Source organism: Tachypleus tridentatus, chromosome 10, assembly GCF_004210375.1.
Source record: "Tachypleus tridentatus isolate NWPU-2018 chromosome 10, ASM421037v1, whole genome shotgun sequence".
NCBI lineage: Eukaryota > Metazoa > Arthropoda > Merostomata > Xiphosura > Limulidae > Tachypleus > Tachypleus tridentatus.
The window spans coordinates 234191-258451 of NC_134834.1; the positions used below are offsets into that span (position 1 = coordinate 234191).

Genomic DNA, 24261 nt, shown 5'->3' on the forward strand with positions numbered 1-24261 from the left:
AAGTCGTTACTAAAGATAGTCTTATATAAAACATTAGGCAAATGTATTTTGATAATAAAAAAAAAAAACTCAATAGAAATATAAAACATATAAAACGTCTGAAGCTGTAACACTTTGTCATTAAACTATAATAACACGTATATGAAAATATATATGTATATATATAAAAGACAGCAATGCACAAATCTCTATTCAGTGTAATTATAATAAGATAAAGAAAGTTAGAGAACGAGTACTCTCCGATTGTGTCACTAATAAAATTTGAGGATTTGAATAGATGTGTTCAGTGTCGTTTTTTGTGTGAATGATTAAAATTACAGGTAGATTCTACGTTTCGTATTATTGTGTCAGTTATGAAATCACCAGAAGTACAAGCTATGCTTAATATTTTAGTGTCTATAATTAAAATACTGAGATTATATTTGTGTAAAGTGTTCTATGTTTCAATAATCAGATCTATACGTACACAATTTATGCTTAGTGTTTCCATGTTAATACTGAATTTATTATACTTATATTTCTATTTAATGAGTGTATTGTGACAAAAATCTTCGGAAGAATGTTTTATAACTGCTATTTTGAGAGCGTGGATATTAGTCAAACATTTTCATAAAATAATATAGAAACATTTTTGAACAGGTGGTTCCTGTACTCATCTTGTGAATATTTAAGGAAAGAAATGTAATATATAATTATTATATATTACATATTACACGGATAATATGAATAATATACACGGTGTGATTTCTGTACCTGCTTTTCATTTTCTAACTTTATGCCCTTTTCAAAAATACATACAGTTTTATCATTTTTTTTCTTTCAATCCTATAGTATTATAACATAAAAAAGACTTTGCCAGCTACTATACCAGCTTTAAAGTATTCATTCCAAAACCATGATGTTGTAAAAAAAATTACTAATACATTTATTTTCTCCTGTATACTAAATATCGAGTTACAAAGCTTAATTAACCTTTCTTGAAATATATAAGGTTAATAAATGTTTGATATAACCACAGAAATAAACATTAATAGTAAGAAATATCCGTAGATCACAAGTCAGCTCGGTAATAACTTCAACTCGAATGTTTTGTAAAAGCATAAAATACGTTTGTAAATATGGTGCACAATAATCCAAAAGACAAAATATCATAAAAGACTTAAGGAATATTTTCTATACATAAATTAATAGTGTATAAAGTAATATACAAATCCATATGATTTTTTCTTTCGCTTTGAAATCCAGTTTTGTTTCGATGTATCCATAACATCTGTATATTAAAAAACACAAACGTTAGCGATAGTTTCAGGTAAATAATATTGGTATTACATGACAGGAGTTTAAATTATATTAAGAAGTTAAATATCATACATTCATGTGGATTAATAGGGCTCAACATCTTGTTAGCGTAAACAATGAATTTTGGTTAAAAGACGGGAAATTATGTAAATAATAGTCTGTTTTAATAATAATGTGAAATCTCATTATTTTTTATTAGCTGGGGTACCCCCCTCCCTTGGACAGAAGTTATGTACATTCATGATTAACGAAAGGTTATGTTAGGACATGAAAAGTTACTTACCTTATATGTAAATGTAAAAAAAAAAGGAAAAAAAAAACATCATTCCAAATTTGGTGAAGATCCATCAACAGAGGACGAAGTAGTGGTAAAAAATGCCTATAAAAACCCTAAAAAACAAAACTGAAATTTTTGTGTATTCCTGCATGGACCTAATGAACATCCATATCAATTTTGGTGAATGTCAATCTTCATCCTGTGAAGTAGTTACATGGACATACAACAGACAACGGACAATACTGTCATATTTATACAGACGTTAGTGAAAAAGACTTACCTCGAATGATATTTATCAACACAGGTTCGCAAATATCTCGAGAGGGCAGCCCATTGAACAACAGGTTTTGATAACATTGTCGAGAGTAATAAAATCTACAAAGAATGAGAAATGTAATTGAAATGTATTTTTTACTAAGAAACTGTGAAAAATGTTTTTCCCAAATATTAGATGCCCAACATGGTTAGGAGGTTAGAGCGCTCGACTCGCAATTTGAGGGTTGCGGATTCGAATCCCTGTCCCACAAAAATGCTCGCCTTTTCAGTCGTGGGACGTTATAATGTGACAGTAAATTGCACTATTCGTTAGTAAAAGAGTAGCCCAAGAGTTGGCAGTGAGTATTGATGACTAGCTGCCTTCCCTCTAGCCTTACACTGCTCATTTAAGGATGGTTAGTGTAGACAACATTCGTGTAGCTTTGCGCGAAATTCAAATTAACCAAACACAAATGTTAGTTCATGCTGAAAACATAACACATGTATGGTTAAAGTAGCTGGATTTTATGGTTTGTATACTGTTCAACAGTATACAGTATCAACACTATGTTGATGCTTAGCAAACGTATGTTAAAGCTTTTCATGGCAGAAAAACCAAACAACGATTGAACAAGGTCACTCAAAAGTTCCGGAATTCGTAACACTGGGAAGTACAAAAATTAAAAATAAAACATATGTCGATATTTGTGTTGTCTGTGGAATTTTGAGAAAAGCTGTTCACTGAGGGCTATATGCGTTAGTCACCTCAATTATAAAGTAATAGACAAAAGGAAAGACAGCTAGTTAACACCACTCATTGCTATCTCTCCAACTATCCTCTTACCGATAAAACAAGGATTGGCCGTCACATAATACTCCGCCGATGGCTGAAAGGGTGTCTATTTGATAACGGAATTCGAACCTACGATCCTCAGATTGCAAGTCGATTACCTTGACCACCGTGTTGATCTTAACGCTGTGTATGCTGGCTATATATATAACTGTTACGCTAAACAGTACAACACGGTTCTTGATAAAGAGGAGCGAAAGCACCTTTGAACATCGTGGTGTACAAGAAACCAGTCAGCTGAGGACTATTAAATATTCTTTTCATTGCTACAACCTTCATTACAAGTACGAACAGTATTATACAAGGTATGTGAACATACAGTATTATACAAGGATGTTTGAACATACAATATTATACAAGGTGTGTAAACATACAAGGTTATATAAGGCGCGTGAACATACTTTATGTGTTAAATTTTCCTTTTTTATTTGTTCAATTCATATTTTTACATAACCGTAAAAATTCCCTATTCTTTCTTGTAAACATTCGCCATTGTTACTTGTTTTAATTTAGAACTAAAAATGGGATTTAAAAATTGTATATTAATTATAAAACAAAATATTAGATGTATATTTGTAATGTACCTAGTAGATGACACTAATCACACGATAGGCAAACCATGAGAACTTGTCAACAGCTCTTACTTAACTAATTGCACCCAATTTAAATTAATAACTCTAAAGTTACTCTCATCAAACCTCCTCTTATTAACTTACAAAACAGTCTTACTAATACTTGACCACATCACAGTTGCTCCCCTCAAATCTAATAGTGTTTTATACTGTTAGGAAACTGTTTTATTACAAGTTATAAATAGTGTTAGTATAAAATACACTATAAGAATAAAATAGCACTGAACATCATGTTATACTCACCCAGAACCCCTCTTGTACGTCGGTATAAATTTCGACTAGGATTTGCAGAAACACTGCGTTTCACAAAAGCACAAAATGCAGTCATGGCTTTCTTCAGTTCATGACCACTGCAGATTTGTATGTTTTTTGACGAAACGTGTCGAACATGTTGTATCAGAATAACAACACTCATAAAAAGCCACAGAGACCTCATCTGGAAAACGATAAAAACACAAATGCAAAAATTACGCTATTCTTAAAATATTTTCATTATTCTTTATTTTTCAGTGTCTTCTGATAGATGCAAAACAGTATTCAAGCATGGAAACGGCTACAAGTAATTTTAACGCTCATAAGTTATAAAATATGGTTACACTTCCAGATATTTCAAAACTTTCGAAAAACTGCATTTTCGTCTTTTACAAATGTCCCAGCTTTGTTATTTCAGACTAAATTATATAGAAGATAATCTATATATTCGTTTTCCTTTTTCCTGATGCATCTACAAATAAAGATTTTGAGAAAAATATTCTTATAACAGTGTAGGCATACCTAACTGCAGTAACAGTGTGAACGAATCAGAAGTTAATCTATCTTTTGAACCTTTTTATTTTCCTAAATTCGTTCCTCCCAGAGTATTCTCTAGTAATTAAAACTCAATTCAGAAACGTAAAAATTATGATGATCGTATCTTAGATAGTTTTAGAAATTACCATAATAAATTCATTATTTGAGAAATTGGGTGGTTTGCTATTAATGATATATATAACACTATGTAACAAAATTTCTACTTTTTCTTGATCTTGGGCAGAAAGTGTTATTTCTCAATTGCTTTAAAGTTAATGAAAAAAAAAACATATTTTTTCTTCAAACTTTGCTTTTGTGTCCTGGGAACGTATAACGAAAACATGATGGGAGACTATTTTTGGGGGCTGGTACGTGAAAGTGATTTACATTGCAGTCGCAAGTCTCGAAAAACTACTCACTTCTGAACATTTTTGCTCATTTTTGTATAACTTTAGTATAAATACATGTAAATCTTGATTCGTATGTTGTTTTATTCATACCTTATGTAAATGAAAATGTGCAAATTTTCCCGTTTTTATATAGAAAATAGGTTAATTTCTAAATTTCATTATCCAGGTGACAAAAGCAAAGTGTGAAGGGAATAATGGCCATTTCTGTACTTTAACAACATAAGCAATTCAGAAGTAACACGTACTATCCAGGAACAAAGTTTGTTACACAGTGTAATATAAATAAAACTCATCACAATAATACATGTACTAGACAAATTGATTCTGTTGGCATGAACATGTTATATGTCTGATAACATTATTCGATATACTAAACAAATTGCTTACATCTAAACCAACAATTATTAATCAATAATTAATGTTATTTACAAATCACCGTCGTAAGAGGCTTAATTGTATTTATTTGCTTTGCCAACCCAAGCTATGCTGACGAGCCTTGAATAGGCGAAACTGCAGGCCACAGCAGAGGCTACGGACGATCAGAGAAAGATTTTGGCCTCTAAGTCACATATTATTTTTGATTTTACCTTTGGTGCGAAAGAAAAAAATCCTTAATATATATATGTATGTAATAATTGTAATTATACATTAGTATTATGCCTACTACATTTTTCATAGATTCTATTTTCGTTGTTTTAAAGATTTTTACAAGGACTGACTAAAGAACTAAAGACTGACTATTAAAATATAATACGTCTAAGATTACTGTCTTACGACGAGCATAATTGCTTAGCAGTTCTTGTAGGATGTTTCGTAAAGTATCGTTCTGCTACATTATAGTATTCCTATTATTTTTATTTATTATAATTCACAATCACTTTAGTAGTTTGTGATTCGCAAAGACCTTGGAAAAAGGACAAGACGAAACGTTAGGTAAAACAAAAAAAAACATTTACCTGAAGTTGTTTGTCATATTTTTGACATTTATTAAATATTTGTTAACCAGTGAAAAAACAAAGCGTACTTATCAATTCTTAATATTTTGATACACAAAAATAATATACGGTAAACAAGTTTCTGTCAAACTACATTTCAGTTTATCAATATAATAATCATTTACATTGCGATGTTGTCAAGGTAAATATCTATTTTATGTATATAATTAGGATTCATGCTGGTGTATCCAACTTCTTTATATTATTTGTGTTCTTTGACTTTTAGTGATTTAACATGTCGTTTATGCTATCAGTTTTATATTATTAGTCTTTAATAATTGTAATTCATGTATAGTAAAACAACTGTTTCAGAAAATTTCCATGGCCAGGTGGTTAAGGCACTCGACTCGTAATCTGAGAGTCGCAGGTTCTAATCCCCGTCACACCAAACATGCTCGCCCTTTCAACCGTGGGGGTGTTATAATGTTACGGTCAATCCCACTTCTCGTTGATAAAAGAGTAGACCAAGAGTTGGCGGTGGGTGGTGATGACCAGCTGGCTTCCCTCTAGTCTTACACTGCTAAGGTAGGGACAGCTAGCGCAGATAGCCTTCGAGTAGCTTTGCGCGAAATTCAAACAAACATTAGAAATTTTCTTTATTCTTAAAATTGGCCAGTAAATAAGTCTGTAATTAATTAATTATTCTGCCTGTCTCTAATTATTTCGAGTTATTCGTAATTGATATACTTTTTACTATTAAACTTTATTTATTTATTTATTTTAGATTCCAGTTTTATATGTGAAGCAACTTGTATGGTAGATATTGGGTAACTGTAACATAGAATCAAAGTAAATGAGAATTGAAAACTTATGTAGAAACCTATTAATCCGTGGATCGTATTACATTATAGGTCGATATAAACTGAAATAAAAAATTGTTTCGTCACATTTCTTGGTATCTGTCCACACATATACTCAGTTGTGAATAGGTCTGCAGTAGTTGAGCTACCTATCATAATGAAAGTATATATAACTCTTATTTCTCCAAAAAAGTAAAAACAGAATACTTTCATTTCCCCATCATTATATCCGGGCTGGTAAAACTTAGTACAGTATTGCTCATCTGTTTGTTTCAAATTCTCGAGTTGTGGTTGTTGTTTTTGCGAAGAAATTTTCTCTAAGTACAACTTGTATGCAATTTCTCTAGACATATATCAAAACCTTGTTTTGTACCTTGCATTGCATCACTGTTTAACTTTCTATGTATTTTCATTTCTTTTCTCTCATAACGTTGAAACTATTGTGTACAAGCTTAGAAGCACAAAAATAGCACACATTGAATTACAATTAAATTATTTTATAACTCCCATTTCTGTGTAGAGATCAATACAGTTCAAATATCCTAAGCAAATTTAATTTCGTTTTAGGCCCAGCATGGTCAGATAGTTAAGGAAAATCATTAAAAATAGCATATAAAGTGCAAAATCTGTAGTGGTCAAGGTGAATATACTTTTTGATTCCACAATTGCTAAGAAACAAAATATAAAGAAGAAACAGAAAGAACAAATACATGGTTTGTTAAAATAGCGAATGAAGTGTCCTCCCACAAGCAGCACAGCGGTATATATGCGAACTTACAATGCTAGTGTCCGACCTGGCTAAGTGGTTAGGGCACTCGACTCGTAATCTGAGGGTGGCGAGTTCGAATCCTCGTCAAACCAAACATACTCGCCGTTTAACCCGTAGTGACGTTATAATGTTACGGTCAATCCCACTATTCGTTGGTAAAAGAGTAGCCCAAGAGTTGGCGGTGGGTAGTGATAACTAGCTGCATTCCCTTTAGTCTTACACTTCTAAAGTAGGTACGGCTAGCACAGATAGCCCTCGAGTAGCTTTGGACGAAATTCAAAAACCAAAGAAATCCATAGAATGATGCCTTAATTATCTTAATAAACTGATACAATATTCAGAATAAGACGTTACAATATTCTAAATAAGACGTTCTTCTTTGCAAGCGTATTAATGTTTACGGAAAGATGTGTTAATAATTTATTTATGTTATAAGATCCTAATTATGTTTTTCTTTATGTTTGTTTCAAAGAAAGTGAACTTGTTATGAAGTGTGTGCCATGGAAGTTACCTCCAGATAAGAGATTTTGGGTTCTCCACCCGAGAGGGATCAATTGTGGTCAAGAGCAACTGCTAGGGTAGAACGATTTATTAATTTTCTAGACATGAAAACCCGTATCTATACAAGATGAGGACCCTCCCATGACCCCCATAATTTACCACTGTCAACCAATAGTTTTCCTAATTAGTTCTTAATGGCCTGTTTGTAATTATGAAGCAGCAACTCCCAAGGCGTGACAATATTTACTTACTGTCTCTGAGAAACGGAATATCTGAAACCAAGCAAGTTAAACCAAAATCTATCAATGTGGGTAACACGACAGTTTCAAGTAGGGAATAAAATATGTAATCTTACAAATTAAGAAGTATTCAAAGCATGAAACGATTTCATATCCTGACTAAACACAAAGTATAAAAATTAAGGAGTAGCACTCATAACATAATAAAGTTAGAAAACTTATTGATTTTTTCTCTGTAACTCTGTAATGCTAACACTACTGACAATTCTCATTTTATTGACACTAAAGGTAAAGAAATTACCTACTAATAAAAAGTTCCAAGAAAGCTGACCTATGAGCAAACGTTGGATGTCCAGGACTAAACGTAAAGCAAGACAACAGACAATAAGGATGAAGCTAATTTGGACTTAATAGTTGTTCGCTTCTATAAAGTGCTTTGTCTGTGGGTAGAAACCTTACGGTCTTTCTTTAAAAAGTGAGTTTACACCACTGGTGTCATATGAAAGAACTCAGTTCTTGCCATCACGTGGTATGTTGACTACTGTACTATGAGAAGTCGTCGTTTTACAGTTGTGAAACACAAATCCTTTGTTACTCAGCAACTTGCACAGCGAATTCTCAAGTACACTGTAAGACAGTTCAATTCATTTAAGAAATTCAATAGTATACCTGCTTAAGCAACACGAGAAGTGTTTAAAAATAACTTTGAAAAAGAAACTTGAATCCAGCACCAAGTTCCATCTGGTGGTTTGTATTTCACTTGAAGATATGTTAGTCACTATGAAATATAGGGATTACAAAAAAAGAAAGAAGAAAATTACGTATTTTACTTTGTTTGGCGATAAACGTACTTCAACAGAATGTGAAGTTGTGAATGGTCAACTGTCGCGGAATACTAGCCAATGGTCATTGATATCAGTCTGGAGCCTTACGAAATTCGTTCTGCTGCGATTTTGTTGTTGTTGAGATTTACAGATATCGAAGACTAATGTTTGACAACGATTAAGGTAGAATATAAGCAAAGTTTTTGTAGCAGCAGAACGCGAGCTGCAAATACTAGGATTTACAGCCCAGACATGCTAACTATAAGCCCGCGCCAAGTGCATTTCAACTGTTTGTTTTGAAGCACATAGATATGCAATGGGCTATCTGTGCTCTGCCCATCATTGGTATCGAAACTCGGTTTCTAGCGTGCCACATGCAAGGTGCGTGTGGAAATAAACCTTTTGACTAATATAACAATGTAAATGTTTTTCAATTAATTATTTTATTTTAGCAATTTTTATAGCGTATCTTAAATATACTTTAACTGTCGTGTTTATAACGATCTTTCATATCACATAAAAATATTCCTCAACTTACTAAGATATTTGAGTCTTTTTTTCTTTTGTAACAATTATGTTCGATATTTGATTATTGTTATTGAATGTAAATATATGCACAAACACCTTTAAAAAACTTCATTTACATAACCAACAAGTTTATATAAAATTTTATCAAAACATCTATGAAGCAAGTATTGCCCACATTTACCGCCAGGCTACGCTTGCATGGTGGATAAAGATGTACTTTCAAATAGAGATCCTGACTTAGGGACAGATTTCTCCTTGAAAACAAAGTGGAAGAAAAAAATCAGTTTTCGTATTCACACTTAAAAATGAGTTTTGTTTATTTACAGTTAAACACAAATCTACGTAATAGTTTGTCTTTGCACTGCCTACCACGTGTATCGAAACTCGGTTTCTAGTTTTTAAGTCCACAGACATGTCGCTGTGCCACACACATCAAAATGAATTGTTTATTATGAGTCTCAGAACGACTGGTATGGGTATTAACACTTTTATTGATAAGCAGAGGACTACGTTTTAACCTTCCTAGGTCATCTTCATGTTAACCATCAGATTAACGTTGTTCTCTGCTTATCAATAAAAATGTTAATACCCATACCAGCCGTTCTGAGATACATTTTTATTTCAAATGGGTTATTCGTCATCAAGAATTGTTGATTATATTATTTAGAGCATTTTGGGGCATAAGTACTAGTTACTGTTTATTCCCATCTCCTTATTTCAGCAAACCTAGTGCAAGGTTCAAAATCTTAAACTATGTGCATCAACTGTAATGATAGTCTGAATATCCATCCGATTATCAAAATTAGAAGTTGGAAGATAATTATATCTTAATCAACACATACTTCATATACTACTAATAAATTATTATTTTGAGTTTCTTCGTAAATAAAAATCAGGTTTCGATAGCTATGGTGGGCACAGCATATATACTCCATTGTATAGCTTAGCCTTAGTGCTTAGCACTAAAGTAAATAAATTATCTAATGAAGGATGGCGATTGAAATCAGTTACTAGAAAGCATGAAATATGATTAATCAGTAACTAAGTAGAATAAGGTCAAACGTCTACAATGTTACTGCAAAACGAATGCAATTTATTGAATGAACATTTCAAGAAAGCGCGTTTATCAACTTTATATTTCCTTCAGTGTTCTCGTAATTAGCAAGAATGCTCCACTCTGAAGTTCGTGAACTATGATAAATTAACTTTAAGAACAGACTGGATTCCTTAACACGAGGACCTGAAGAAATTTGTTTGTTTGTTTTCGAATTTCGCGCCAAGTTGCACGAGAGCTATCCGTGCTAGCCATCTCTAATTTAGTTTTGGCTGTGGGTAGTTGTACAATAGTAACGTATAATCACTATCAATTTATAAAATAGACAGTGGTTAATGGAATATAATACTGCTAAAATCCCGAAATGCTTGAAGTGTCTGTCATTCAGGAGCTTGAGCCCTCCCCATTGCCACAGTAGTATGTCTGTGGACTTACAACACTAGAAACCGGGTTTCGATACTCGTGGTGCACAGAGCACGTTTTTCCCATTGTGCTTAATTACAAACAAACAAACAAACAATTCAAGAACTTATTTCTCGTTCTGCATACGTAATGTCGAACTGAACATCAGCTGGTCAAAATAGATGACCTTCAAGCTGTTCAACAGGTCACTGTCTCTCATTAACCTTCTCCGAATGGAGTTTTAATGGCTTCTATACATTTTTTCAGGCCTGTTAGACCTAAATCTGGAATGAATCCAACTGATGTTATTTTCTTGAACAATCATTTATATGTGTTTCTATCGTTTGCTTCTTTGTGAGTTATGTTGTTTTGTATCAGATACTAAATGTCAGTTTGCTATAAAATACTCACATCGTTTTCTGTACGAACAAACACTTTTTATAAAACAATTTGGAATTTTTTTAAAGGTACCGGAATGCCCTTACGGAGCGTTCCTTCACAAATTAAGGACTGTGAATGTCTATTGTACATATATTTTCCATTAGGAGTTCATGTTGGTGCATCATTTTTTATTATTGTTTGTATGCCTTAACTGATAATGACTTAATACGGCATTTATCCTATCAATTTTATGTTTTTAACCAGAAGTGATTCTAGATACTCGAACACCGATTGGTGTCTTGAAAAATCGAAACAGAAAATCAAGATCCATAGTATACTGAAAAGCCAAATTTTCCCCTTTCTTAGACCTCAAGAGCCCCAAAACCTTTACTTACATAGCGACACCGGCTCTTAACCACAGATAAAGTAGACTTATGAACTACGACATAACATTGTTCTCTTTTTCTCTTGTTCTTATTCTGTACGCTTATAAGACGTTAGGTTTAATACAGGACAATAACAAAAGAAAACTTCAGAAAAATTCATGCCGACGACTTGAAAACATTTAGATTGACCTTAGATGTCTCAGCAACCCCGTTTTGTATTGGTTTGAATGTTTTAATTCATGCAGTTCGATGTTGTCCCTTTTCGTTGTTTTATATTGAAATTAGCACAAAGTAGATTTTAGTATGCACTTTCTTACTTACTATTAGAATTAGACTATCACCTTCACCCAGTCGGTCAAGTCGTAAGAAGTTTTGTTCTCAGCAGGTCAGCTGTCAGCATGAGCCTTCCTCGCTTAACAAAGGTCTTCCTCAGAACAATCAAACAAAATGTTTTTCTTCATATGTCAAAGCTAGTCTACTTCAAAACATTGTTTGGCAATTTATATAGCCCAAAATTAAGTCTGCCAAAATACTTGGATTTAACTATCTGAAATATTCTAATTCAAACCATTTTAAAAGGCTTAATAAGCATTACTAAAAATTCACTTAAAACACAATTATACAAAGAACAAAACCTACTTCAAATGTTGAGGTACTTGGTGAGATTGAAATAGTTGAGAAAGGTAAGGAATTTCGTTGATGCGTTACAGAAGATGCTGTATTGCAAGGAAGCTAGAGTTCTTCAGTGCCAGTAGAAGGTCTAATGAACTCACGATGGGCCTAAATTTATAAGAAGGACCAGTCAGGATATAATGCTGGTTATCAACGTGGGTGTGAACAAAATTTCGCAGGTGCGGATGAATTGGATGATATGGGCAGTGCAATGAGGTCCATATGCAGTGTGGCCACGTGGATAAAGAATATGTACAATTCTACAGCTTTCTAGTCATTAAAATACATTTTCTAAGATTAAAACCAATGTTATTGTTTAACTCAATATAATTCATACAAACATCAAAGGCTTGTGCTTCATTGGAACCGCGAAGTGATTAACTTGAAACTGAAATGTTATAACAAAGAAAAAGAGCAAACAATCTGAATCTCAATGTAAAATATTGCTAATTCATTCAACCATTAATATAAATGGGATATAATAAGTATCCATGATTTTGGCTCATTTTGAAGTTTCGAAAACAGAACTTCAAGAATATATCCAGATATTTATTTTGAATTGTATTATTTGCTAATTTGTTAAGATCTATTGATTTGTAAAATGAAAAGTAAGTAATATAATTTTCGTGTATAATGACATTCATTTGTGTTCATGCTTTATTTTTAAGATTCACTTTTAAATAAAGTCACATTCTTTATTTCTACCTGACCAGCAGTTAAATTTGGACGTTTTTTTATCTGCTTTAAAAAGTTTTTAGCTATTTGTATCACATTATATTTTGTTTGAATTTTATACCTTTTTGTTAGGTGTTTGAAATAGGTTATTATTTTCTAGGCAGGACCAAAACGTTTTCCATCTAATTCTGATTGTTCTTGTTTTTCAGGTAAGATAATTAAACCAAAATCAAAACAGTTAATACAAAATGATTAAAATATACATTTTGTTATCATAAAATTGATAAGAGCACTAAGTTAACTTTTACGGTCTAAGCATTGCTTAATAGATTAGTTCACTGATTATTACCTCCTATTTAGAAACTTATACATTATCTTGAGAAACTTTCAGAATAAAACAATTTCGTGTATCCAAAATTTTACAGTTACAAGATACGAATATAATAATTTATTGGATCAGCCTCTATGAATCTGATAATATTTATTGGTAGTTTACTTTAGTGTTGAAACTGAGAATACGACGAGACTCTTTAACCACGGTTTAAAAGTAGAATTTAATGAAAGCAATAGAAATGAAAAGTAAATAAGCTGACTAGAGTTCTTCATTGAAAATATTTAGAGAAATCTTGATTTTTTTCCATGTTCTCCATTAATGACACTATTTTAATTTTTCTTCTTTTATACAAATGTTTAATGCTTAGGTTTTGTGTTTTTATAACAATGACAATCCAGTTACCTCTGTTTCCTTATTGTAAAGCAAAAATTTACACAATGGACTATCTTGTTGTCCACTTCACCAGTATGAATACTCGATTTTTAGAGTAATTGTTGTTGTTGTTTTGTGTTTAAGCACTAAGCTACATAAAAAGCTATCTGTGCTCTGCCAACCACGGGTATTGAAACCCGTTTTTTTGCAGTATAAGTTTGAATACATACTGCTGTGCCACTAGGGGACTTTAAGAGTCATAAGTTCTCGCGTCTTGCTGAGCTACCGAAAGTGAGAGAAGACATTTTTATCTAAAGCTTAACTATTTCTAACAAACTTTACATAGTGTTTAGTTACAGTCTGGTCAACTGGTTTATTTTGATATAAAACCAAAAACTGAGTGACCAGTATAGGAAGTTCTTTTAGTTTCGTTTTACCACATTCAATTAGCATTTTTATTAGTTTTAAATGAATTAGTTTAATATGTTTCAAAAAAATTCAGTTTTGATCTTTGAGAATTTTTAGGACAAATAATTTCATAAGAAGTGCTCTAACCGGTGAATGAATTTCAAACCTACAGTGTAGGATGATGCGAAAGTCTTGCCCCACCATGATACCTCCAAGTTTTGCCCTCAGTACGATTTTTCTAAGTTATTTATTTATAGATTTATTTTCTGTTACAGTAATTGTTTGTAATGTTATTAACCTTGCGAAAATGTGTGGAAGTGATTAGGTAGAGACTCTAGGCTGAATCAGCAACAGGTCGTGACAGAGTTTGAGTTAAGAGATCATTAGCGAGATCTTTTTTTCTCATACTTGACTACAAAAGACAGAAGTTTATGCATAGTATTGTTCTATATTATATTACAGGTACTGTGATCAATGTTAAAATATGCCTAACAACAAGACCGGTATGCAAAATTTCGTAAATGGTTGACAGCGCAGAAGAAACTAGAAGAACTGACGTTCACCTCAGAATGTATCCTGGACAGATGAGGAAACGTTGTTGGTCAACAATGATTAAACAAACAGCCACAATTGTCAATAGTGATCCCAAGAAAATCCATAACAGGAAGCAGAAACCAGAGACTTAGGACTGGAGAGAATGAAAGTTTAATATGGCTTGATAGAAAATGTTGTTGGTCCATTTATCATCGACAAAGCACCTAATAGAGAAGGCTACCTCGCTCTTTTTAAAGATAATTTTAGGTCATTGATAATCAAACTGTAAAGAAAACAATTGGAGACAGAGAGAGGGCGTGAATTCAATGATACGAAGCAGCACTTTACTGTGTATTGAATTTTAGGTACTGTGTGAATTTCCCTTTTCACTACAGATAGATAAGGCTAAATGAGCCAGCACTATGAACATGCACGCTCTCCTGATCTTAATAATTATTAAATATCTGTTCTCTAGGGGATAACATTAGTGTTTGTCACACGTCCTAATAATCTGAAATATTTCAAGCATGGAATCACAACAAGTTGCGCAACCATTACATCATAAATGATATTGCCCGTCAATTGGGATGTAAGAGATAGAGCTGTATTTTGTCTTCATATCAACAATGCGTATATCGAGAAGTAAGAAGCTTAGAACACATGGTGATGCGCTAACCTTGTAAATGTTCCATTTTTATGTGCGTGTTAAAATATGTTACTTAATAAACTGATTTACATTTTTAATGTTATTATTATTTGTAATATTACCGAAAAAAGTCATTTTATCAATTTTTCACTAATCAAGAAATGTGTTTAATACTTAGCTCTTGTACTGAAACTTAGTTATTGTTGTAATTGATAATATTCTTAAAACAAAGTTTAAAGTAAATTCACTACTTTGAAATATATGAAAACGTTGCAATTGATATATGACTCACAATGGGCATAAATACATTATGGAGAAGAGCTCCATTTTTATTTCAATAAATAGAGAAATAACATAATTCAGGACGAAATTAGGTCAACGTGTACACGTGCAGACGGTACTTTCTTATACTGTCAAGAAATGATCAAATAAAGCGAGAAAAAAAAAAAGATAAACGAAACGGTAATAAGAGTAAAGGTACGTCCCATTTGAGTGAATTATAAATTCAAAGTAATACTTGACATTCAGTAATGTTAAGCACATCCTTCTAGGTGAGCAAATGTTTCTTACGATCTTGAATGTAAAAACCTATTCCTGTAAAGATATTCATTTCTTTGGAATCTGAGGTTTAAATTATAGTTTTGCTTGAATACTCATATCTCTTGTAGTTTGTTTACGTGATGTAATACAAAAAAAACTCCTGCCACTTGCACTCACGGACGGATTAAGACTGAAGTGGTCCTTTGACAGTTTCAGTTTTCTGGACCTGACTTTCTCCATAAACCATCTATTTTTCGCACAATAAAATTTTGCCCATGAAAACAACTTTATCAAACATAGTGGTTTTAAAGTACTGCAGTTAACAACTTAAAATATAATATCGTCCTTTTAGTTCGTAAGTTTTACTCGCACTTTGTTATATAAGCCATGCAATGTAAACATCTGTCTCTTGTAATCCAACATATAAATAGCAGAAATGAAAATCTCCCTTTGGTGTAGTCTGACTTGTAAAAAACAGTCCTAAAGAAGGCCTCTCTGTACTGTAAACTGACTTGTAAGTTACTAACATATAAACACATCTTCTATGTTGTAATCGGACTTATACAGCTCAGATCTGTAAGGAAACTCCTCGCTATTGTTGTCTAAAGAGTACAGTACAATCCTATAAAGAAACCATTGTTTCGTGCACTCTGGTTATGTGAAGCATATAGGAAATAACAGTTTTATCACGCAATCTTTCGTAAAGCACGAAAATTGAGATTTATGTCTTTTTGTACTCTGGTTATGTGAAGTGTAGCCCTGTTGCTTTGTCACTTGTAGTCTATTATGAAACGTAACGCTTGTAAGTGAACTTTTATCTTGAAACAACGCAGAAAAACGAAACGAAGAGGAAAAACAACTTACGATCAAAAGTAAAAACACGTACGACGTGTTTTATGAATCACAGAAATGGTTTGTTTGTTTGTTTGTTTGGGAATTTCGCACAAAGCTACACGAGGGCTATCTGTGCTAGCCGTCCCTAATTTAGCAGTGTAAGACTAGAGGGAAGGCAGCTAGTCATCACCACCCACCGCCAACTCTTGGGCTACTCTTTTACCAACGAATAGTGGGATTGACCGTCACATTATACACCCCCACGGCTGGGAGGGCGAGCATGTTTAGCGCGACGCGGGCGCGAACCCGCGACCCTCGGATTACGAGTCGCACGCCTTACGCGCTAGGCCATGCCGGGCCCACAGAAATGGTGAAGAACAATAAGTGATAAAGATGTCAATACTACTTAGAAATAAAGTCTAGAACAGTGTCTACAGTGTTCTGACCTAATAGAGAAAAGGAATAAAAATAACTCCTTTCAAAGAAATTCAGCACAGGAAGGTAGAATCAAATACGTTATAGACATATAAGTAAGGTAATTTGTTTATATTGGACTAAACGAACAGTCTAGGATGGTACAACAAAAAAGTAATAACTTAGACACATATAAACAAAGTATTTTGTTCACACCGCACCTAACAAACATCTAAAAGAGATATGATTACACAAAAGCATCTATTTAAGATTTAACTAAATCATTCATTGGTTGGTTGGTTGGTTTGGTGTTTTATGGCGCAAAGCAACTAGGCTATCTGCGCCAAATCATTCTTAAACGTATAAAAAATGTTTTGTTCATGAGACTGAATATATATATATACATGCACAAGAGATTGAACAAAGACTAGAGCCAAATTATTAAACACATTTAATTAAAAAGAAAATTATTTTTCCCTTAATAGCGTTTATTTCAAGTTGAAATTAAATAATATAATTATTTTTCACTTACTAATAAATAGTAAACCATATTTTCTACTGAACATTACATTAAACAGTTCGTATTCAATTATCACATTACATAATAACGATTCATGTATTTTGGTAGTTGTTTTTTGTTTGTTTGTTTTTTGTTTTTTTTATTGTTGTTTTGTGGACAGGGAAATGACAAATTCAGTCCACCATTACTTACAAGAATGCCTAGGAAAAATGGATAGCGCGTTATTATTGTTTTCCCTCATCACACGACTATTGGGTTAGACCTAGTAATTTTGGGCCTAAAAATGATTATGGCGCCCACATGATTTCATCCCATTATTTTACCTAGAACTATAATTAACTCCTCCTGGCTCTTAGGTATCTTTGTTAACTTTTCAAGGAAAGGTATGTGTGGTTTTGTTATTACTATTTGTTTTCGTTTATAAATTGCCTTTATACACATATATCAGTTTCTACATTATGCCAAAATTACTAACTTACCATGTGTTGTTAGGTTCCAGCTACCAACAAGGCCCAGTGCCTGTTATGTCACAATCAACTAAACCTCTTATATTCGTGTGCCGTTGGTTAAAAGAGAGTTATTTGTTTATATATTAATGTTCTTAAAACCTTAATTATATTATGTATTATTATTCTGTAAAAAATGCAACAATATAAAAAAGGTCGCTCTTCAGAGATTTGCTTTTAAAGTCCCCCGCTGGTGCAGCCGTAAGTCAACGGATTTACAACGCTAAAATCAGGGGTTCGATTCACCTCGATGGACTCGGCAGATAACCCGATGTAACTTTGCTGTAAGAAAATACACCCACGCTCGATTTTAGGTTATTTTAATTAAGGTTTCTTTTATTTTCAAAATCCCCTATACGGTTCTTTGAAATTTGGGCAGCAAGGACGAGTGATAGTAAATTATGTCGAAAGACAGGTCGTCCACTAGACAAGTTGTCGAAATACAAGTAGTCAAAAAATAAACTTGTTGACAGCAGATTGCCGGCAGTTCTGTTACGAGATAAATTTGTTATTTTATTTACGTTTACTTAAGTGTTTGCACGCATGTTAATATGTCCATGAATCAGGTTTATAATGTATAAGAGTAATTTGTTGTATTTTAAATAGATAAATACAAAATATAATGATTTGTTAGAGACGAAACAAGTTTGTGTGGTATTGAATTTATGCTCCAAAAATAAACTGAATATGAAAATAATATAAAAAATATTGATATTTACTGTATTATAGGTGCCTAAAAGCAAAAACTAAAAATGACGTAATAATGATTTATACAGTAAAAAGCTACAGTCTTGTCAAAAAGTTGAGCTAATTATTTTATTTCGATAGCCATAAGCGCTCGCTTAGCCTACTATCGGCAATACCACTGGTATATTCGAAATTTAGTATGTGAACGAGTCTGTCGACAAGTGATAATATTGTCAGCAAATGGGTTGTCGATGAGTTGTCTGTCGACGATCTGAGTGTCGCCTATTGGCTATCGCCCAGTTTACCCTGAACCCTCTATATCAAGGATGGGCAACTTATTTTTCATAGTGGCCACAACTGTAGCTAATGAAAACAACGTTGGCTATACTATTAAAAAAAATTGAAAGATATTAGTTTAATCAAAATAATTGCATTTCAACTAACCTTCAATGTGAAAATTGATGGGGTTTCCATCAACAAGTTTCGTGAAATTTGGCTTAATATCTATGCTCAATGAGCATCTTAGCTCTGCCTCTAAATTTATGTCAGTAAGCCAAGATCTGTGTCTGGACTTGAGAAAATCTAGCGTAGAAAATGTTGACTCACACGCTCATGTAGATCCAATCATGGAAAATAATTTTGAAATTGCTATCTTTAAATTTGGAAATTTCATTTATCAGAATAGTGAGTCGCATCTCTTTGATAGAACATTTGTGTTTACCTTTTATATATTCTTCACTTTGCAGGGTAAGCATTTCGTCTTCAAATCCACACTTATCCAAAGACAAAAAAAGATGTAATTTCCTTACTGAAATTTCCTAAGTCAAATGGGTCATGCAAAAATTTAAATATCAATTTCAAATTTTTAAATTCGGAGAAACGTGATTCAAATTTCTGAGATAGATTCTTGATCCAGTTTACATAGAGATCGTCTTTAGAATAAGAGAAATCATAGTCATTATTATTTTCTAGAAAACTATTCAACTTTGCAAAATGTGTCAAATCATTCTTTTGTAATTGTTCCACAAGGATGTTTAGCTTTAACTGAAATTCATGAATTGACTGTGATTGCTCGCTTACTATTTTACCTCATCCCTAAAGCTTTGTATTCAAATTATTCAAGTGAGCCATCATGTCGCAAAGAAAGTGTAAATCACACCATGAAAAAGTTTCAACTGCAAGGAAATTTTCAATCTTACCTTTTCGAACAAGGTACTCTTTTATTTAAGGAAATAAGGAAGTAAATCGTTCCACGAAATCTCCTCTACTCAACTGTCTCATATTTACGAAATCAGTAAGATCATCAAAAGTACATTCACTGCTTTTCTTCACAGACTCAACAAACTGTCGATGGAGGAGAGAGCTTCCATTTCTAATACAATTCACAATTTTTACAACAATGTTCATCAGAATTTTTAATGCATCACTTTTAGACATCTGAGCACATACAGTCATGTGAAAAAGTTAGGATACCTTATGAAAGCCTGTGTATTTTTGTAACATTTTTGGATATATAGATATTTAATCTCAATTTTAACAATACTGAGAGATTATAGGAATAACTAAACAATTAAATCTGAAGAAAAGACTTTTCTGTAAATGCAATTTCACAAAAATGCATATTCTAACTGAGGAAAAAGTTAGGACACCCTCACATTTATTCCCACTTAAAATTGCTCAACGCACACACAGATGTATCACACCAGGAGCACACGATTAGAAGATCGTTACTCAGCATTGTGAATGAGGCTTGCCCTATTTAAACCTCAGAATTTAGTTTGGTGGACTCCTGACTGTTGAAGTGAGAGTGAGCACTATGGTGAGAGTGAAAGAGCTGTCTGAGGCCTTCAGAAAGAAAATTGTAGCAGCTTATGAGTCTGGTAAGTTATTTAAAAAGATCCCAAAATATTTTGAAATGAATCATTCCACTGTCCGAAAAATAGTCAACAAGTGGAGGGTTTTCAAAACAACTGCCAACATGCCCAGGTCTGGTCGTCCAAGCAAGTTCATTCCGAGAGCAGACCGCAAGATGCTAAAAGAGGTATCCAAACACCCTAACATGTCAGCAAGGGACCAACAGCAGGCTCTGGCTACTATTGATGCGAAAGTGCATGCCTCTACAATCAGAAAGAGACTGCACAAGTTTAACTTGCATGGGAGGTGTGCAAGGAGGAAACCTTTGCTTTCTAAGAGAAACATCAAGGCCAGACGGAAGTTTGCCAGAGTGAATGTAGACAAAGACCAGGACTTCTGGAATAATATTCTTTGGACAGATGAGTCCAAAATTGAATTATTTGGACACCATAACATAGGACATGTTTGGCGTAAACCAAATACAGCATTCCAGGAAAAGAACCTCATACCAACCGTGAAACATGGAGGTGGAAGTTTCATGGTTTGGGGCTACTTTGCTGCAGCAGGAACTGGACAGCTCACAATAACAGAATCCACCATGAATTCAACTGTGTATCAGAGGGTGCTTGAAGATCATGTGAGACCATCTGTAAGAAAATTAAAGCTGAAGCGGAACTGGACCCTGCAACACGACAATGACCCAAAACATACCAGTAAATCCACCAAGGACTGGCTGAAAACTAAGAAATGGAGAGTCCTGGAATGGCCGAGTCAAAGCCCAGATCTTAATCCCATTGAGATGCTGTGGGGTAACTTGAAACGGACTGTACATGCAAGAAATTCCTCAAACATCTCACAGCTGAAAGAATTCTGCATTGAGGAATGGAGCAAACTTTCTTCAGACCGATGTCAGAGACTGGTAGATGGCTACAAAAAGCGCCTCACTGCAGTTATTTCGGCCAAAGGGGATAACATTAGCTATTAGAGGGTAGGATGTCCTAACTTTTTCCTCGGTTAGAATATACATTTGTGTAGAATTGCATATACAGAAGATCTTGAAAAGTCTTTTCTTCAGTTTTAATTGTTTAGTTATATTTCTATAGTATCTCAGTACTTTTGAAATTGGGATTAAATATCTATATATCCAAACATGTTACAAAAATGCACAGGCTTTCATAGGGTGTCCTAACTTTTTCACATGACTGTAAATTTTCCTGATGCAAAATGGAGTGGAAAGATGGTAGCAGCATGGACTTCACAATATTTTCAATTAAATGCTTTGCAAAAAGAAATAAACTCTAATTTCGCCCCAGTCATGGCGGGAGCACCGTCTATTGTGACAAATACCAGTTTTTAAAATCCAGAATGAATTTTTTGGACATTTCATGAAATTTTTCAAAGATGTTTTTTCACATGTTTTATCTCGTAATCCACAAAGGCCAAGCATTTCTTCCCTCACTGAAAGATTTAAAGTTACGTATCGAACCAAAAATATCAACTGTGCAAAGTCGATAACATCAACTCACTCATCTAGTGCTAAAGAAAAATACAAACAGTCTTTTGGTTGTTCAATCAACTGAATTTCTTTGTCTTTAGCTAACTCTAATATTTTGCGAACAATTGTTCTTCGACTTAATTGCAAATTATTTACCTTTTGAAGAATATCATCTTTTATTTTTGAATCATATAATTCTCAAACATAGTTTTAATGGTCACATTCAATATTTCATTTACTAGATCAGCATCAGAAAATAATTTCTTTTTTTAAGCTAGAATCCAAGCTACTTTATAGCTAGCTAACGTAACTGGTTCTATCGATGATAATAATGGCCTAGCGCGTTAAGGCGTGCTCTTTGTAATCTGAGCGTCGCGGGTTCGCGCCCGAGTCGCGCCAAACATACTCGCCCTCCCAGCCGTGGGGGCGTTATAATGTGACGGTCAATCCCACTATTCGTTGGCAAAAGAATAGCCCAAGAGTTGGCGGTGGGTGGTGATAACTAGCTGCCTTCCCTCTAGTCTTACACTGCTAAATTAGGGACGGCTAGCACAGATAGCCCTCGAGTAGCTTTGTGCGAAATTCCAAAACAAAATCGATGATAATATCTTTTCATGCTTCCCTTTTTTCATAAAGTTGTACTTTCAGAAAACTAATTTCATTCATACGATTTTTCCTATCAACTGTAAATTTAACATCAATTTCGTTGTGAAAATTGTCGAAGTGTTGTTTAAAGCTGTATATTTTATTATTCCTAAAAACGTTCTTACACAAAAGACACACTGGCTTATTATTTGGTTCAATCATTGCAAATTTCAACTCCCAACTTTAATTAAATTCTCGTTTCACGTTTTTCCAGTCACGCGCCATTCTCTTTTCGACAGTAATGCCAGAATCAATTAAATTGTCTTTATTTTCTGAGTGTTCATCATCATCTGGATTCTTTTGTTTTCGAATTATCCACTTATCCATATTATGAAATTAAAAACAAAATATATTTAAACACTTGAAAGTTGCACAATAAGAATATGTTTGCAAGCGCATGCAAAACAACGCACACTCGATAACAAACATGAAAACCAGACTGACGTTACAAAGTGAGCGGAGTCTGTGGCAGTGATGAAGCGCGCGATATTGACGATGACGTGAGGCAGTGCAGTTGCTGATTACCAAATTTACGATAAAAAATAAATGATGGAAAAAAGTTTATTCCTAAACTCGAACTGGCCACAATTGTGCTATCCACTGGCTACATGTGGTCAGTGGCCAGGAGTTGCCCCCTTCTCTCTACTATCACTCAGAGAAAAAGCAGTACTGTTTACCATTGTTTCGAAACAGCAGAACTGTGTTAACAGGAAATATCACGGTAACGCTTGGTGGTTTGGCCACTCGAATCGAAGATTAATGGTCGTGATATCGAATCCCCTAATTAATATGTTGTCCTTTTAGCTGTGTGTGCGTGATTATATGATAGTCAATTCCACTTTCTACTTGTAAAGGGTAGCCTAAGAGTTGGTGATGGGTGGTGTTGACCAGCTAGCTACCTTCCCTCTTGTCTATCATTTATACATTACACACGGCTAGCACAGATATCTCAAAATAGATTTACATAAAATTCCAAAAATAAATAAATAAATAAAAATATTACAGAATGAATTTATCTATGTTTGAAATAATACTATTTCCTTCCATATCACAAACGTCTGTTTGGAAGAAAAACTAATACATTCTAAAGTGGTATGATTTTCCTTACTTGATATTCAAGACCATGCCTTCTGTTTGACTGTTGTTGATTTCGTGAATGAAAGGTCGGCCATGCTTGCTCATGTCGTATCTCGAGAATGGCGAGCAAAGTAGATAAGTCAGACCCGCTAATAACAGGAGGTTCTCGAATCTAGGATGTGAGTTTATATTTCCCAACGAGTTGCGACTGTTGAGTCATGAAGAATGACACTGGCAAGGACTTACAAAGAGTACAAACATTTAATGATTATCTTCACAATTTTTATATAAACACTACGATACAATAAAGAGCATTACAATATACAGTAAATGAGGTAATCATGTGCTTGTATGTGTAAGAAAAGGCGTTGAACTAGCAAGAATAATAAGGACTTTATTTGAAAAATAAGTGCTTACTAGTGGGGATATTTCATCGTTTTATCTTAGGCTAAAATATAAAACGAAATGTTAAAAAATGAATGTCCCTAAATTAATAATCTAGAACAACAAAACTAACACTTGCTTTAGAGTCTGTGAAATTTCTAGTTATCTAAGCAAGAGGGTTAATGCATATTAATTACCTTTCAACATAGAATTTACAAGAATATATAACTAGATGCAGCACATCTGCGCAAACATTTAGAAAAAAAAAGCACT

At 33.5% G+C, this 24261-nt stretch overlaps 1 long non-coding RNA gene across 3 annotated transcripts; it reads right to left on the reverse strand.

The window, feature by feature from the left end:
• Positions 1–783: 783 nt before the first annotated feature.
• On the reverse strand, positions 784–23829 carry LOC143227994 (uncharacterized). 3 transcript variants are annotated; one of them, XR_013015141.1, is made up of 5 exons: positions 12031–12137; positions 11713–11815; positions 3557–3749; positions 1857–1951; positions 784–1270 (listed from the first exon to the last, which is right to left on the reverse strand). It is a non-coding gene; the product is annotated as an uncharacterized LOC143227994 (long non-coding RNA). The 3 variants fall into 3 exon arrangements; XR_013015142.1 differs by lacking the exons at positions 11713–11815; positions 12031–12137 and adding an exon at positions 23636–23829; XR_013015140.1 differs by lacking the exon at positions 11713–11815 and having other exon boundaries at positions 12031–12160.
• Positions 23830–24261: the final 432 nt, after the last annotated feature.